We start from the raw sequence: 15,505 nt of genomic DNA on the forward strand, positions 1-15,505 counted from the left end.
ATCGCTTGAACCTGGGAGGCGGAGGTTGCAGTGAGCTGAGATCACACCAGCCTGGGTCACGGAGCAAGACTCTGTCTCTGAAAAAAAAACAAAAAACAAAAAAAAAAGTTTGGGCTAGGCACAGTGGCTCACACCTGTAATCCCAGCACTTTGGGAGGCCAAGGTGGGCGGATCTCTTGAGTCCAGGAGTTTGAGATCAGTGTGGGTGACAGAGAGAAACCCTGTCTCTACAAAAACCTACAAAAATTAGCCAGACGTGGTATCATGCACTTATTGTCTCAGCTACTTGGGAGGCTGAGGCAGAAGGATCGCTTGAGCCTGGGAGGCAGAGGTTGCAGTGAGCCAAGATCCTGCCTCTGCATTCCAGCTTAGGCAATGGAGTGAAACCTTGTCTCAAAAAAAAAAAAAAAAAGAAAAAAAGAGGAAAAGTAAAGAAAAAAGTGAAAAGTGCTTGGAATTTTAGAAAAATCACTTAGAGATTTTCTTCAGGATGTTAGTAGGTCACTGGTACTAAAGGTGAGATAGTAATAGCAGGTCAAAGCAAGGCAGAAAAACATGTGACAGGCTTAATTGTGAGAGGGAGTGGTACATGGTATGTATATATATGAAAGCAAATGGACAAGACCCTCCTGGACATTCTAGTCCCTTTCCACACCATGTTCTTCTTTCTCTTATACTGGTCTCCTCTGTGTTCCTTGAATAAGCCATACTCTTTCCCAACATGTGGCTTTTGCTGTCTCTTCTGTCTTGAAAGATCAGCCAGCCCTGCACACCCTTGGACTCCAACATATGTACACATAGCATCAAGTTACTTCCTACTCTTACTTCAGTGCTCAGCTCTGTTGTCTCTTCCTCAGAGAATGACAACAAAGCCTTTTGGAATGTAGCCAGTCCCTTTATCATACGTGCCCTTTATCACATCTCATACATGACATGTGAGTTGAATGGAGGAATCAAGAAATTAAAAACGGGAAAGGAGAAGGAAAGCAGAGAGTAATGTAGACTTGAATAGTGTTCAGGTTTTAAAACATTTCTTCTTGATCTATATGGACATGACTACCTGCTTCTCCTACTTTTAAGTTTACTTGTGGTTCTTTGTAAATGTTTCTTATATGAGGCCATAAAGAATCCTAAAATCATGAATAGATTGTGAACTCCTTCATTCTCATCGTAGCACCTCACATTGGACAAGTTTCAGCAATCATTTATTGAGCACTTGAGTATAGACCAAGTTCTGTTTCAGGATTTAGAGGGAATGGTCTTATCTACCTCCCACCTTTCCTACATTTATTTCTTTATTCTCTTTCTCAGCAGAAGCTCAGCCCAGCACTGTGTTTTTCAATCCTTTTAGCCTCAGAATAATCTAAGGAGCTTAAAAACACACACACGTAAAATGATAAGGGACCCTCACCCCCAGGAATTCTGATTCTGCTGGTTTAGGGTCAGACACAAGCACAGGTGAGTTTTAAAAGTTTCTTAGGCAGTGCTAATGTGCAGGCAGCATTGAGGACCACTGGCCTAGACTAATCTTGAAATAGAAACTCGAACTGGAGAACTGCAGAACATCTGACTTCTGGAAATCAAAACTTGACTGGTTCCAATGATACTTTTATTACAACTGATCTCTAAGATGGTGTTACACCCACAGAAGGTGCTAAAAAGGCTATAACTGATGCATTGCCCCTGAATTAAGGTTGATGACTTTGGACCAGAGCACTTGGTTGTAGGAAATAATGTGATTACTTGTACACCTGCTTCAGGGGCAGTCACTCATGGTGGAGGAAAGCAGACTGAATGCCTATGGGCACTTTTACCAACTTTTAGGTTCTGTTCTCTGACACTCATGTGTCTCAAAGACTTGAAACAAATATTATTTTATGAGTTTAGTGCCTGGGTAACCTGAGACCCTGAAAGGTTTAGGCTTTATTTTCTGGCACAGTCTAGTAGGCAGGACTCCGGACTCCCAAACTCCAGAGATTATCTCCAGTTGAGGAAACCGTGAAACAAGTCGCCTGATTTCTAGTCTTAGCCACTAGCCAGGTAGATGTGTGGCCCTGTTTAAGTTATCTCTGATATTGGGGCCTCAGTTTCCTCAGATGAGGTAAATTGAGCTAGATGGTCTATCCCAGCCCCCTTCAGCTTTAACAAGTGTCACTAGGTGGCACTCATGTAACTCCAGTGAGAAGCCATTGGAGCAAGTTGGCTGCCAAGCTCCTTCTGTCCCTTAAACGACCCTGGGACCTGTCAGGGACAACTTAGAAAAGAATGCACTTTTAGGAAGACTATTCAGGAGTCTTTTTTTAAAATCAAGAATAGCTTTTGAATCTGCGGACACCTGTTGTATTTTACCAGCTGCTTTCAAGCATTATGTACTTCTGGTTTTATATTCCTATTCTTTTACCATCTCAAATTTTGAAATATTGTATAGAAAACGATTTCTGTGGCTTAGCTACATTTGTCACATTGTCCAGACATACTCGTTTGTGTGACATAAACACATGAGGTATTCTCTTAGCAAGTACTGAACTCTGCCAGCCATAAGCCACTGCATCAGTAACTTTTAAGAGGAGAAAGATTCACTATCCCAACACTGGACTTCAAGCACATGGGATTTTGCCCTGGGATGTCTCCCCACTGGATGGAGTCAGTCAGATATGGTTCTTACTTAAAGACTTGCTCCCTAAACCTGGTTTGTCCTGGTGTCTGACATTGCTAGGGAGGTTTATTCTCACTCAGATTCATTTCAGAAATTCAGTCCTGCTCAATCTGGCTTCCAAATTCAACTCACAGGTAGGGGAATTGGGAGCCTCCATCTGCCCGGCCAATACAAACAACTTTTATCGTTTATAATCCTCCTCTTGATTGCTTTTCTCTACTATAGTGTTTTTACTTTCCAACCTCATGTCAGTTCTACAAAGCTTAACAGATACCCATTTGTGGCTTCCTTTCGCACTGTTGCTGTCACTCATTATTCCTTTTAACATCCCCCAGGTAAATAACTCTGTGGGCTCAGAAAAGATTTGGAGGAAGTTTGTGCCAGCTTTGGTACAAACTAGGTGTGTAAGCACAGTGAGGTTACTGAAGTGTTCTGGAGTTCTGATTTTCCATTTGTAAAGTGAAGCATGTATGTTCTTACCATCTCTATCACCTGGATTATTATAAGGATAAAATGAGATAATTGATATGGTTTGGCTCTGTGTCCTCACCCAAATCTCATGTGCAGTTTTAATCCCCACATGTCAGGGGAAGGATCTGGTGGGAAGTAACAGGATCGTGGGGGTGGATTTCCCCAATGCTGTTCTCATGATAGTGAGTTCTCATGAGATCTGATGGTTTAAAAGTATAGCACTTCCCCCTTTGCTCTCTCTCTCTCTCTCCTGCTGCCATGTAAGATGTGCCTTGCTTCCCTTTTACCTTCTGCCATGATTGTAAGTTTCCTGAGGCTTCCCCAGCCATGTGGAACTGTGAGTCCAACCTCTCTCCTTTATAAATTACTCAGTCTCAGTGTGAAAATGGACTAATAGAGAAAACTGGTACCAGCAGAATGGGGGCACTGCTATAAAGATACCTAAAAACGTGAAAGTGACTTTGAAACTGGGTAATGGGCAGAGGTTGGAACAGTTTAGAGGGCTCAGAAAATAGGAAGATGAGGGAAAGTTTGGAACTTCCTAGAGGCTTGTTGGTTTTAACCAAAATGCTGATAGTGATATGGACAATGAAGTTCAGGCTGAGGTGGTCACCCATGGAGATGAGGAACTTATTGGCAACCGGAACAAAAGTCACTCTTGCTGCATTTTACACCTTCCCTAGAGATCTGTGGAACTTTGAACTAGAGAGAGATGATTTAGGGTATCTGGTGGAAGAAACTTCAAAGTAGCAAAGCATTCAACAGGTTACCTGGCTATTTTTTTTTTTTTTTTTTTGAGACAGAGTCTTGCCCTGTTGCCCAGGCTGGAGTACAATGGCATGATGTCGGCAACCTCCACCTCCTGGGTTCAAGTGATTCTCCTGCGTCAGCCTTCTGAGTAGCTGGGATTACAGACACACGCTACCATGCCAGGCTAATTTTTTGTATCTTTAGTAGAGATGGAGTTTCACCATGTTGGCCAGGCTGGTCTCGAACTCCTGACCTCGTGATCTTCCTGCCTGGGCCTTCCAAAGTGCTGGGATTACAGGCATGAGCCACCACACCCTGCCCAACCTATCTTTTTATAAAAATGTACACTCATATGCGTTCACAAAAAAAATGACCTGAAATTGGAACTGTATCCTGCAGAGCCATGGAGGCAGAGCTGCCAAGGCCTGGGGAGCCTACTTCTTGCATTAGCATGTCCTGGATGTGAGACTTGGAGTCAGAGGAGATTATTTTAGAGCTTTAAGATTTAATTTCCTTGTTGGGTTTTGGACTTGCATGGGGCCTCTATGCCCTTTGTTTTGGCCAATTTCTCCCATTTGGAATGGGAGCATTTACCCAGTGCCTGTATCCCAATTGTATCTTGGAAGTAACTAACTTGTTTTTTATTTTACAGGCTCATAGGCAGAAGGGAACTTGCCTTGTCTTAGATGAGACTTTGGACTCAGATTTTTGAGTTAATGCTGGAGTGAGTTAAGACTTTGGGGTAATGTTGAGAAGGCGTGATTGTGATTTGAAATGTGAGAAGGACATGAGATTTGGGAGGGGCTTGGATGGAATGGTATGATTTGACTGTGCCCCCACCCAAATCTCATGTGGAATTTCTTTTTTTTTTAAGATGGAGTCTCGCTCTGTCACCCAGGCTGGAGTGCAGGGGCGCGATCTCCGTTCACTGCAAGCTCCGCCTCCCGGGTTCATGCCATTCTCCTGCCTCAGCCTCCCCAGTAGCTGGGACTACAGGTGCCCACCACCACGCCCGGCTAATTTTTTGTATTTTAGTAGAAATGGGGTTTCACTGTGTTAGCCAGGATGGTCTCCATCTCCTGACCTCGTGATCTGCCCGCCTCGGCCTCCCAAAGTGCTCATGTGGAATTTTAATCCCCACGTGTCAGGGGAGGGACCTGGTGAGAGGTGATTGGACTATGGGGGCAGATATCCCCATGCTGTTCTCATGATAGTGAGTTCTCACAAGATCTGACTGTTTACAAGTGTAGCACTTCCCCCTTTGCTCTGTCTCTCTCCTGCTGCCTTGTGAAGAAGGTTCCTTGCTTCCCCTTCACCTTCCACCATAATTGTAAGTTTCCTGAGGCCTCCTCAGCCATGCCTCCGATACAGCCTGTGGAACTGTGAGTCAATTAAACCTTTCTCCTTTATAAATTGCCAAGTTTCAAGTAGTTCTTTATAGCAGTGTGAAAATAGACATACAATAATGTATGTGACAGAACTAAAATTCTACAGGTGGGTTCTTTGGCAAGCAGATGGTGAGATGGAATTAGGAGTACCAGAGGTGTTTGGGGGAATTTATACCTGTAAAAGAAGAGAAATAGGCAGGACTGAGCAGGGAGTTGTCAGAATACAATGCTTTCTCTGCTAGTCCAGTAGGGAGCATCTCTGCAGAGGTGAACAGTTGTAGGAGTCCACAATGGGTGGGAATGGCTAGCTCCTTGTACCCACCGCCTTGTTCAGTTATTGATTGAGGACCACCCTACTAAGAGTACAACCTCAGCTCTAATGCAGAGTAGGTTTTAAGGAGCTAACAGCTGGAATCTGTCAGTTAACTAGACTTCTTAAAGTTGGGTAGCAAACCCTTCTTGAAAGGGGGAGCCTGAGTGGCACATCTCATGTTTTCCACAGCCAACCACTAATATGACTCTGCTCAGGGCCACTGAAGACATTTATCAGTTATATCTCAAGATCATGAATTCCCTTTTTCTGATTACAAACTTCTGCCCTTTGTTATTCTTCATTTTCCCTCTGAGCACTGAACATGCTCCTCCCTCCATCTGTGACCTCCTCCATCTGTCCCCCTTCCTCTTGACAGCTTGTCACCTTCTTCTGATTTCTCTTGCCTTTCTGTCAAGGTTCAGTAGTTTGGACTAAGGATCTAGCAGTTTAATCTTTCCCTCGCTTGCTCCTCATAATCTTTTGAAAGTTTATCTGCCTGTCAGAGTAATTTCTAAGTCTGAGTTACCCCATAGCCTGCCTTCTTTCCTCTGAAATTTGCATGAGTGAGCTCTACTGGAGTAATTTATGTAAATCTTCTGAAGCATAAACAACACTTCTGTAACAGCCAGTTTCATCAAGTCTTTTACTGTTGCAATCTTTTTTATCCAGTTTTATTGTCTCCCTATTCTACTTACGTGGCACTTAACTCATAGATTATTGACATTTATCCTGTGCTATCTGTGCCAAAAATATCTAAATACTTAAAACGACTGCTTCCACTCTTCTCCCTCCAACTTTTGTATGGTAACTCTTGAGGGTTGGGCCGTAACTTAACTTGTTCAACCCCCAGCACAGTGGCATTAACTTATTTAGCACTGAAAAAAATTGTAATTGAATTTTTTAAAAAAGAAATGTGTTGCATGTATATTGCAGGCTAGATACAGTGTCAGGTTCTTTATATATGTCATCTCACTAATCCTTTTTTTTTTTTTTTTTTTTGAGATGGAGTCTCACTCTGTAGCCCAACTTGGAGTGCAGTGGCGTGATCTTGGCTCACTGCAACCTCTGCCTCCCGGGCTCAAGCTATATCTTGTGCCTCAGCCTCCCGAGTAGTTGGGACTACAGGTGCACGCCACCACGCCCAGCTAATTTTTTGTATTTTAGTAGAGACAGGGTTGCACCATGTTGCCCAGGGTAGTCTTGAACTCCAGAGCTCCAGCAGTCCACCCACCTTGGTCTCCCAAAGTGCTGGAATTACAAGCATGAGCCACTGCACCTGGCCTCATCTTACTTAATCCTTAATCTTCACAGTACTCTCATTTTGTGGGTTTTAATAGTCCTACTTTATAGATTTATCTGTTGCTTGACTATGTCTACCACTAAATATAACTTCCTTAAGGGAAAATATTATGTCTGATTAATTTCTATAGCTTTCTAGCTCCACTTCTCAGACAATGCCTGACACATAGATGATGTGTCAGATGATGAGATAAAAATTAAATGAGGGATCAAATAAGTGACAGAACCAACACAGGCCCAGGTCTCTTCAATTCTAAAGCTTGTACACTTTGTGCCAAGCATTGTAGCTCTGTCTGAATTAAGTATTGTCAACTACCCAAGGGCTTATAACAATTTAGTGATCAAAGCTGAAGGAGAAGAAAATGATCTTCTATGCCATACTTCAATAAAAATAGGGACAGAAACTGTAGTTTTCACTTGCTTTATTTATTTACTTCTAAAGAATGTATCTAATATCATAGGGAAGACAATTAGTTCAGTAATTTTCTGTTTTCTCTTCAAACATTGGATTGTCATTGTTTAATTATTCTCTTACCTTGGTTTGAGGTCAGTGGCAACTTAATGAATAGTACTGTGGGCCAGGTGCAGTGGCTTACACCTGTAATCCCAACACTTTGACAGGTCAAGGCAGGTGGTAGATTGCTTGAGCCCAGGAGTTCATGAGCAGCCTGGGCAATGTGATGAAACCCTGTCTCTACAAAAAATGAACCAGGCATGGTTGTGCATGCCTGTAGTCCCAGTTACATGGAAGGCTGATGTGGGACTATTGCTTGAGCCCGCAAGGTTGAGGCTGCAGTAAGCTGTGATCACACCACTGCACTCTAGCCTGGGTGACAGAGCAAGATGCTGTCTTGGAAAAAGGAAAAAAAAAATAATAAAGTAAGTAAATAGTACTGTGTTCGGGCATCACTCAGGAGGCCTGTGAATTCTATATGGCTTCTATTTCTCACCACAATAACAAAATTAGCTAATTTTGCATATGCTAAAACTGGTGATAAAATGATAAAGTATGAGTTAAATAAAATGCCATTTAACAGAAAATTATAATTAAGTGCTTAATTGATCTTCCTTTCTGCTAGAATTTGGCTTTTAGTCAACTGAAACCTTTTGTTAATAGTGTAATGATGTGGCAAACATCAGAAAGAAGACAGCTCACAGTTCCCAGCAGTAGGTGTGTGTTTAAAACATACGTTGAAAATTGAAAAACAATAGATTTGAGATTCCAGAATTTCCATTCCCACTACTACTTATTATGGAACTCAATAACCATGAATGCATTTTAGAAATAAATGAGGCCTTCATTCATGAAGCATTTTATGAATCTTTCCTTGTAAATGCCAAATACTTTTAAATCTTGTGATTGATTACATGATGAAATGTATTCATAAGCAAGCTGGACCACTCCATAATAGTTCTAATGGTTTCTCTATTTATGTACCTTTCAAAAATAGCCACAATATAGTGAAGGAGGACTAAAGAAACGTGTCTTTTTAAAATATATGGGTAGTAACCACATGGAAGCATATATTAAAAGTTTCTGCTCAAGCAATGAAACCAAAACAGTCTGTAAAACAAGGGAGTTGAACTAAATGATCTCTAAAGTTGTTCACTCATGGGGGAAAAAAACTATGGCTCTAGCTCTAAAAACATTTAGTCAATGTTAAAACCTAAGTACAATTCACATGCCCTGTTATTCATGACTTACATGATACATTCTTGTTTATGAAACTCAAATCTGGAGGGAAGTTAGCAAGTCTATGTAAATTTATTCATTTGTTTTTATTAACTCATCATTCCATCTCCATATTTAATAAAGTGGTCATAATACACCAAGAGATCCTGGTTGAAGGAAGAGGCATTTTCAGAATGTTTTTTTCTTTATTTCTTTTTGTAAAGGTAGTGACAGAATTTTTTTTCTTTTTTTTTGAGACGGAGTCTCGCTTTGTCGCCCAGGCTGGAGTGCAGTGGCATGATCTCGGCTCACTGCAAGCTCTGCCTCCCGGGTTCACACCATTCTCTTGGCTCAGCCTCCTGAGTAGCTGGGACTACAGCTGCCTGCCAACACGCCTGGCTAATTTTTTTTTGTATTTTTGGTAGAGACGGGGTTTCACCATGTTAGCCAGGATGGTCTCGATCTCCTGACCTCGTGATCCGCCCACCTCGGCCTCCCAAAGTGCTGGGATTACAGGCGTGAGCCACCGCGCCCGGCTGTGACAGAATTTTAAAACCCAGCTTTATATTCCATGGTTATAATTTTGTACCATATTTACATGAAAAAAAAAGAACTGACTTTCGCAGTACCTCTCTTGATTGTAATAGTATCTTACATTCATATCATACTTTACAGTTTAACAAATTATCTTTTTCAGTATTTAAACTTCCTATCATGTTCACCGCATTGGCTCTTCAAAACCTGCTTGTCACTCTTTAAGTAACTAGTCTCCTTGTTCCCTCATTCATCGCCTTTGATCCCCTCGGTGTCCCTGAGCTGAGTGCTTGGCAGGCATTGTCATTTGGAGATGAGCAAGCTGAAGCTCAGAAAAATGAAGAGACTCGCTGGTGGCTGGTGGTGACTCAGATTACAATTTAGATTGTGTCTGTACAGTTCATTTGAAAAAAAAGTTTCTCAATGAAAATAAATCATTTGGACAACCAAAAAATGCTGACATCATTTTAGGAAAGTTGATAACTGATAGACTCACATCAAGACTATTGGCCTGGCCGGGTGGGGTGGCTCACACCTGTAATCCTAGCAATTTAGGAGGCCAAGGCAGGAGGATTGTTTGAGACAACATAGTGAGACCCATCTTTACAAAAAATTTAAAAAGGTTAGCTAGGCAGGGTGGCACACGCCTATACTCCTAGCTACTCGGTATGCTGAACTGGGAGGATAGCTTGAGCCCAGGAGTTTGAGATCGCAGTGATCTATGAACATGCCACCGCACTTCAGCCTGGGCAACAGTCTGAGAGCCTTTCTCCAAAAAAATTTGTTTTGAAGACCATTGCCCCACCCACAAGCATCCTTAATGACTTTTAAACAGAACTTATCTCTGTACACGTAGTCATCTTGCTAAAGACAGATCACACATATGAATTTGGATTTAGACCCTGCTGACTCCCTGTGTGGCAGGTCTGGGTAAATATAGTGCTTGGTATGTAGTAGGTGCTGAACAAATATTTGTTGAATTAATAAATGGACTTCAGAATTTTCATATGGTCTCATTTCTTAAAAGCTATTTCTTTGGCACAATCCTCTTGAAAAACAATAAGTGCAATGTGTAGCAAGAACCACAAGAATGTGTGATACCCCTGGTTCCAGATATTCTACTCCAAAGAATTTTTCATAAGGAAATACAGTTGTTCCTCAGTATCCATGGGAGATTGGTTCCAGGACCTCCAGTGGATACCCAAATCTGCAGATGCTCAAGTCTCTTATATAAAATGGTGTCATATTTGCATATAACCTACACACACCCTCTCATATACTTCAGATCATCTCTAGATGACTTATAATGCCTAACACAATGTAAATGCTATTTAGTTTCTATACTATATTGTTTTATTTGCATTATTTTTTGTTGTATTGTTGTTGTTTTGAGACAGTGTCTCATTCTGTTGCCCAAGCTGGAGTGCTCAATCTCAGCTCATTGCAACCTCTGCCTCCTGGGTTCAAGTGATTCTTGTGTCTCAGGCTCCCAAGTAGCTGGGATTACAGGCATGCACCATTACATCCGGCTAATTTTTGTAATTTTAGTGGAGACGGGGTTTCACAATGTTGGCCAGGCTGGTCTCAAACTCGTGGCCTTAAGTGATCCACTCTCCTCAGCCTCCCAAAGTGCTGGGATTACAGGCGTGAGACATCACAGCCAGCTGCCTTGCTGTGTTTTAATTTTTTCAAATATTTTTGATCCATGGTTGGTTGAATCTGTTGATGTGGAACCCACAGATACAGAGGGCATTGTAATCCCATAAGAGTAAGAGGAATAGCCGTAAAGATGTTCCCAGTGTTACCAGTCCCAGCCAAAATACTGAAACAATCTCAAAGTCCAGGATTTAGAATCTGTGAACGGTACTGCTCAGCTGTTTCTTCCCTATCACTTCCTTTGCCCTTCCTAAATGTATGGGTAGGCACATGACCTAGGGTGATCAACCAGTTTGTCCCATCTCCATAGCCCACAGTGATTGGTTTAAAGATGAGTCAGTGAAAGTCCTTTCCTTTGACTTTTCCTTTGGAATTGGTTAGGAAGACCTCCTCTTTCCTCTAGAGTCTAGAACTGGAAAAATATAACCCTGACATTCTCAGCCACATGCAGAAAGCCTGGCTGCAGTTAGACCAAATAAGGCCTACACACAAGCAGAGACAAGAGATGAAGAGTGACAGAGACTCAGCTGACACATTCCTGAAAACATCATCTGAACCTTGAATCTAGCCACATCTAACATCTCCCCTATGCTCACCCCAATTATATGAGTCAATAAGCCTCTGCTTTCCTTAAGCCAGTTTGAGTTCTGTCACGTACAATTAAGAGTCCTGATTACTGTATCCACAGAAAGGAATGATATGTAGCCTTTGAAATAGCAATTATATGAAAATGTGGAAAATGTTTATAACAACGTTAAATGGAAGTAAAACAAGACAAAATTATAGGTGTGTATGTATAAGTATACAAGGAAAAAGGTGGATGCGTTTATAGTGATTACTCTTTTTTTTTTTCTTTTTTGAGGCGGAGTCTCACTGTCGCCTAAGCTGGAGTGCAGTGGTGTGATCTCAGCTTACAGCAACCTCCACCTCCCAGGTTCAAGGCATTCTCCTGCCTCAGCCTCCCAAGTAGGTGGGATTACAGGCATGTGCCACCAGGACCAGCTACTTTTTGTATTTTTAGTAGAGACGAGGTTTCACCGTGTTGGCCAGGCTAGTTTCGAACTCCTGACCTCAAATGATCCACCCACCTCAGTCTTCCAAAGTACTGGGATTACAGGTGTGAGCCACTGCATCTGGCCAACAGTGATTACTCTTGAATGGATGTGAAAGGTATAGTACTTTTCCTTTTACTTTATATACTTCTATTAAAAATATTTCAGCATGTATAATATTGCTATTTTCATTTAAAAATAAATAAAATGTCACCCAAAAAGTACCTATTTTAGGATTACCGTGACATAAACATACTAATTCACCTGGAATATAATATGAAAATAGTTACTGTGTTACTGTGAGTTTACAGTTTGTATTACGGTTCTCTAGAGGGACTGAACTAATAGAACTAATAGGCAGAACTAATAGAACTAATATACATATGAGAGTTTATTAAGTAGTATTAACTCACATGATCACAAGGTCCCACAATAGGCCATCTGTAAGCTGAGAAGCAAGGAAGCCAGTCCAAGTCCCAAAGCTGAAGAATTTGGAGTCCAGTGTTCAAGGGCAGGAAGCATCCAACAGGGGAGAAAGATGTAGGCTGCGAGGCTAAGCCAGTCTAGCCTTTTCATGGTTTTCCGCCCCCTTTATATTTGCTGGCAGTTGATTAGATGGTGTTCACCTAGATTAAGGGCAGGTCTGCCTTCCCCAGCCCACTGACTCGAATGTTAATCTCCATTGGCAGCACCCTCACAGACACACCCAGGATCAATACTCTGTGTCCTTCAATCCAATCAAGTTGCCACTCAGTATTAACCATCACAAGTCCACCCCTTGTCAACTTGAACCTATACACAGCTCCTCCTACCTTTAAGCCAACAGGCTAAGAAGGGAGTTACAGTGTTAGCTGGGGTGATTTACCCGGTCTGTTAAGATGAAATCTGTCCACTACGCCACAATGGAGGTAAGGAAGAGTATGCATGGAATACAGGAGACCATTAGGGTGTCTCTTAGTATTACCATACCCTGTGATTAAGGTCAGTGGGAAACTACAACAGCCCAATCCAGGCAGGACTACCCAGACCCTTTAGGAGTGAAGGTTTGGGTCACTCCATCAGGGAAAAAAACCATGGCCTGTTGAGGTGCTTGCTGAAGGCAAAGGGAATACAGAGTGGGTAGTAGAAGAAAGTAGTCATCAATACCAGTTACAACCATGTGACCAGCTGCAGAAACGAGGACTGTAACTGTCATGAGTATTTCCTCCTCCTTTTGTTAAAAACCTGTTTATGCATGTATACACTTGTACTAAGAAAATATCTTCATTTAATTTCCTTTTTCTTTATCGTGTGACATAAGATTTATAGACTTCATATCAGCATTTAAGTACTGCTAACTTTATGTAATAGTATTTGGATTGGGGATTGATGCATCTCCAGTTGTATGAAGGATAGTTGTATTATGTTAGGTGTAATTATGACCTTATTATTGTCTTTATTTGAAGATTATGTACGATCTCAGGAGCAAAAGTTTTGCTAGTGGATCACTAGGGGTGATGGTGAGTGGTGCCACTTCCACTTCCACCCCTTGATTCCTGGACCCGTGAAGCCTGGCTATGGGAGAAACAGTATTATGTATTGGATGCTGATTCCGAGCATACATGGCCTTCTGGAGAACTTTGCCCCAGCCCTGCAAGTATTGTCACCTAGTTGGCATTGTAATTGTGACTTCAAAAGGCCATTCCACCTTTCTATCAATCCAGCTGCTTCAGGATGATGGGGAACATGGTAAGAGCAGTGAATTTCATGAGCATGAGCCCACTACTTCATTTCTTTAGCCATAAAGTGATTGCCTTGGTCAGAGACAACGCTGTGTGGAATACCATGATGGTGGATAAGGCGTTCCCTGAGTCCATGGATGGTAGCCTTGGCAGAAGCATTGAGTGCAGGATAGGCAAACCCATATCTCGAGTAAGTGTTTATTCCAGTGAGGACAAACCTCTGCCATTTCCATGATGTAAGAGGTCCAATAAAATCAACCTGCCATCAGGTAGCTGGCTGATCACCCTGAGGATTGGTGCCATATCGAGGGCTCAGGGTTGGTCTCTGCTGCTGACAAACTGGGCACTCAGCAGTGGCCGTAGCCAGGTCAGCCTTGCTGAGTGGGAGTCCATGTTGCTGAGTCCATGTGTAACCTCCACCCTTGCCACCATGGTCACTTTGTTCATGGGCCCACTGGGCGAAGACAGGGGTGGCTGGGGATAGAGGCTGAGTGGTATCCACAGAACAGGTCATCCTATCCACTTGATTATTAAAATCCTCCTCTACTGAGGTCATCTGTTGGTGAGCACTCACATGGGGTACAAATATCTTCATTGCTTTTGACCACTCAGAGAGGTCCATCCACATACCTCTTCCCCAAATTTCTTTGTTACCAATTTTCCAATCATGCTTCTTCCAAGTCCCTGACCATCCAGCCAAATCACTGGCCACAGCCCATGAATCAGTATATAATCACAAGTCTGGCCATTTCTCCTTCCATGCGAAGTACACAACCAGGTGTACTGCTAGAAGTTCTGCCCACTGGGAGGATTTCCCTTCAGCGCTGTCCTTCAGGGATGTCTTAGAAAGGGGCTGTAGTGCTGCAGCTGTCCACTTCCGGGTGGTGCCTGCATATCGTGCAGAAACATCTGTGAACCAGGCCCTAGTCTTCTCTTCCTTTGTCAACTGATCATAGGGAACTCCCCATGAGGCCGTCGGTGCAGGCAGGGTGGCAGGAGTGGAGACCATGGGCATTGGAGCCGCTTCCTCATGTAACTTACTTGTGCCTATGGGACCTGCTCGAGCCCGATCATGTGTATACCACTTCCATTTGATGATGGAATGCTGCTGTGCACGACCCACTTTATGGCTAGATGGGTCAGAAAGCACCCAGCTCCTGATAGCAGTTCAGGTTGCATGGTGACTTGATGACCCATAGTCAAACGTTCAGTTTCCACCAAAGCCCAGTAACACGTCAAGAGCTGTCTCTCCAAAGGAGAGTAGTTATCTGCAGAAGATGGCAGGGCCTTGCTCCAAAATCCTAGAGGCCTCCACCGTGAGTCACCTATGGGGGCCTGCCAGGGGCTCCAAACAGCCTCCCTGTCTGCCACTGACAATTCAAGCAACATTGGATCTGCTGGGTCATATGGCTCAAGTAGCAGAGCAGCTTGCACAGCAGCCTGGACCTATTGCAGAGCCTTCTCCTGTTCTAGACCCCACTTGAAACTGGCAGCCTTTCAGGTCACTCAGTAAATGTGACACACCCAAAGGAGGAATGTGTTGCCTCCAAAATCCAAATAGGCCCACTAGGCATTGTGCCTCTTTCATGGTTGTAGGAGGGGCCAAATGCAGCAACTCATCCTTCACTTTGGAAGGAATATCTCAACAGGCCCCACACCACTGAACTCCTAGCAATTTTACTGAGGTAGAAGCTCCCTAAATTTTAGTCAGATTTATTTCCCATCCTCTGGCATGCAAATTTCTCACCAATAAGTCCAGCATGTTTGCTACTTCTTGCTCACCAGGTCTAATCAGCATAATGTCATCAGTGTAATAGACCAGTGTGATAGCTTGTGGAAGTCAAAAGTAATCAAGGTCTCTCCGAATAAGATTATGACATAAAGCCAGAGAGTTGATATACCCCTGAGGTAGGACAGTAAAGGTATATTGCTGGCCTTGCCAGCTGATGGCAAATTGCTTATGGTGGGTTTTATGGACAGAAATGGAGAAAAA

General features: G+C 42.8%; 1 long non-coding RNA gene across 2 annotated transcripts in view; it reads left to right on the forward strand.

The window, feature by feature from the left end:
- Window positions 1–15,505, forward strand: part of LOC135969479 (uncharacterized) — a 121,169-nt gene that overhangs the window by 7,195 nt on the left and 98,469 nt on the right. The window contains exon 2 of one of the 2 annotated variants that reach the window (XR_012431737.1): window positions 11,602–11,705. This is a non-coding gene — a long non-coding RNA (uncharacterized lncRNA). Of the gene's footprint in view, window positions 1–11,601; window positions 11,910–15,505 lie in introns of those variants that run through there. The other variant, XR_010584741.2, reaches the window with a different exon arrangement.

This window comes from Macaca fascicularis, chromosome 2, assembly GCF_037993035.2.
Source record: "Macaca fascicularis isolate 582-1 chromosome 2, T2T-MFA8v1.1".
NCBI classification, from domain to species: domain Eukaryota; kingdom Metazoa; phylum Chordata; class Mammalia; order Primates; family Cercopithecidae; genus Macaca; species Macaca fascicularis.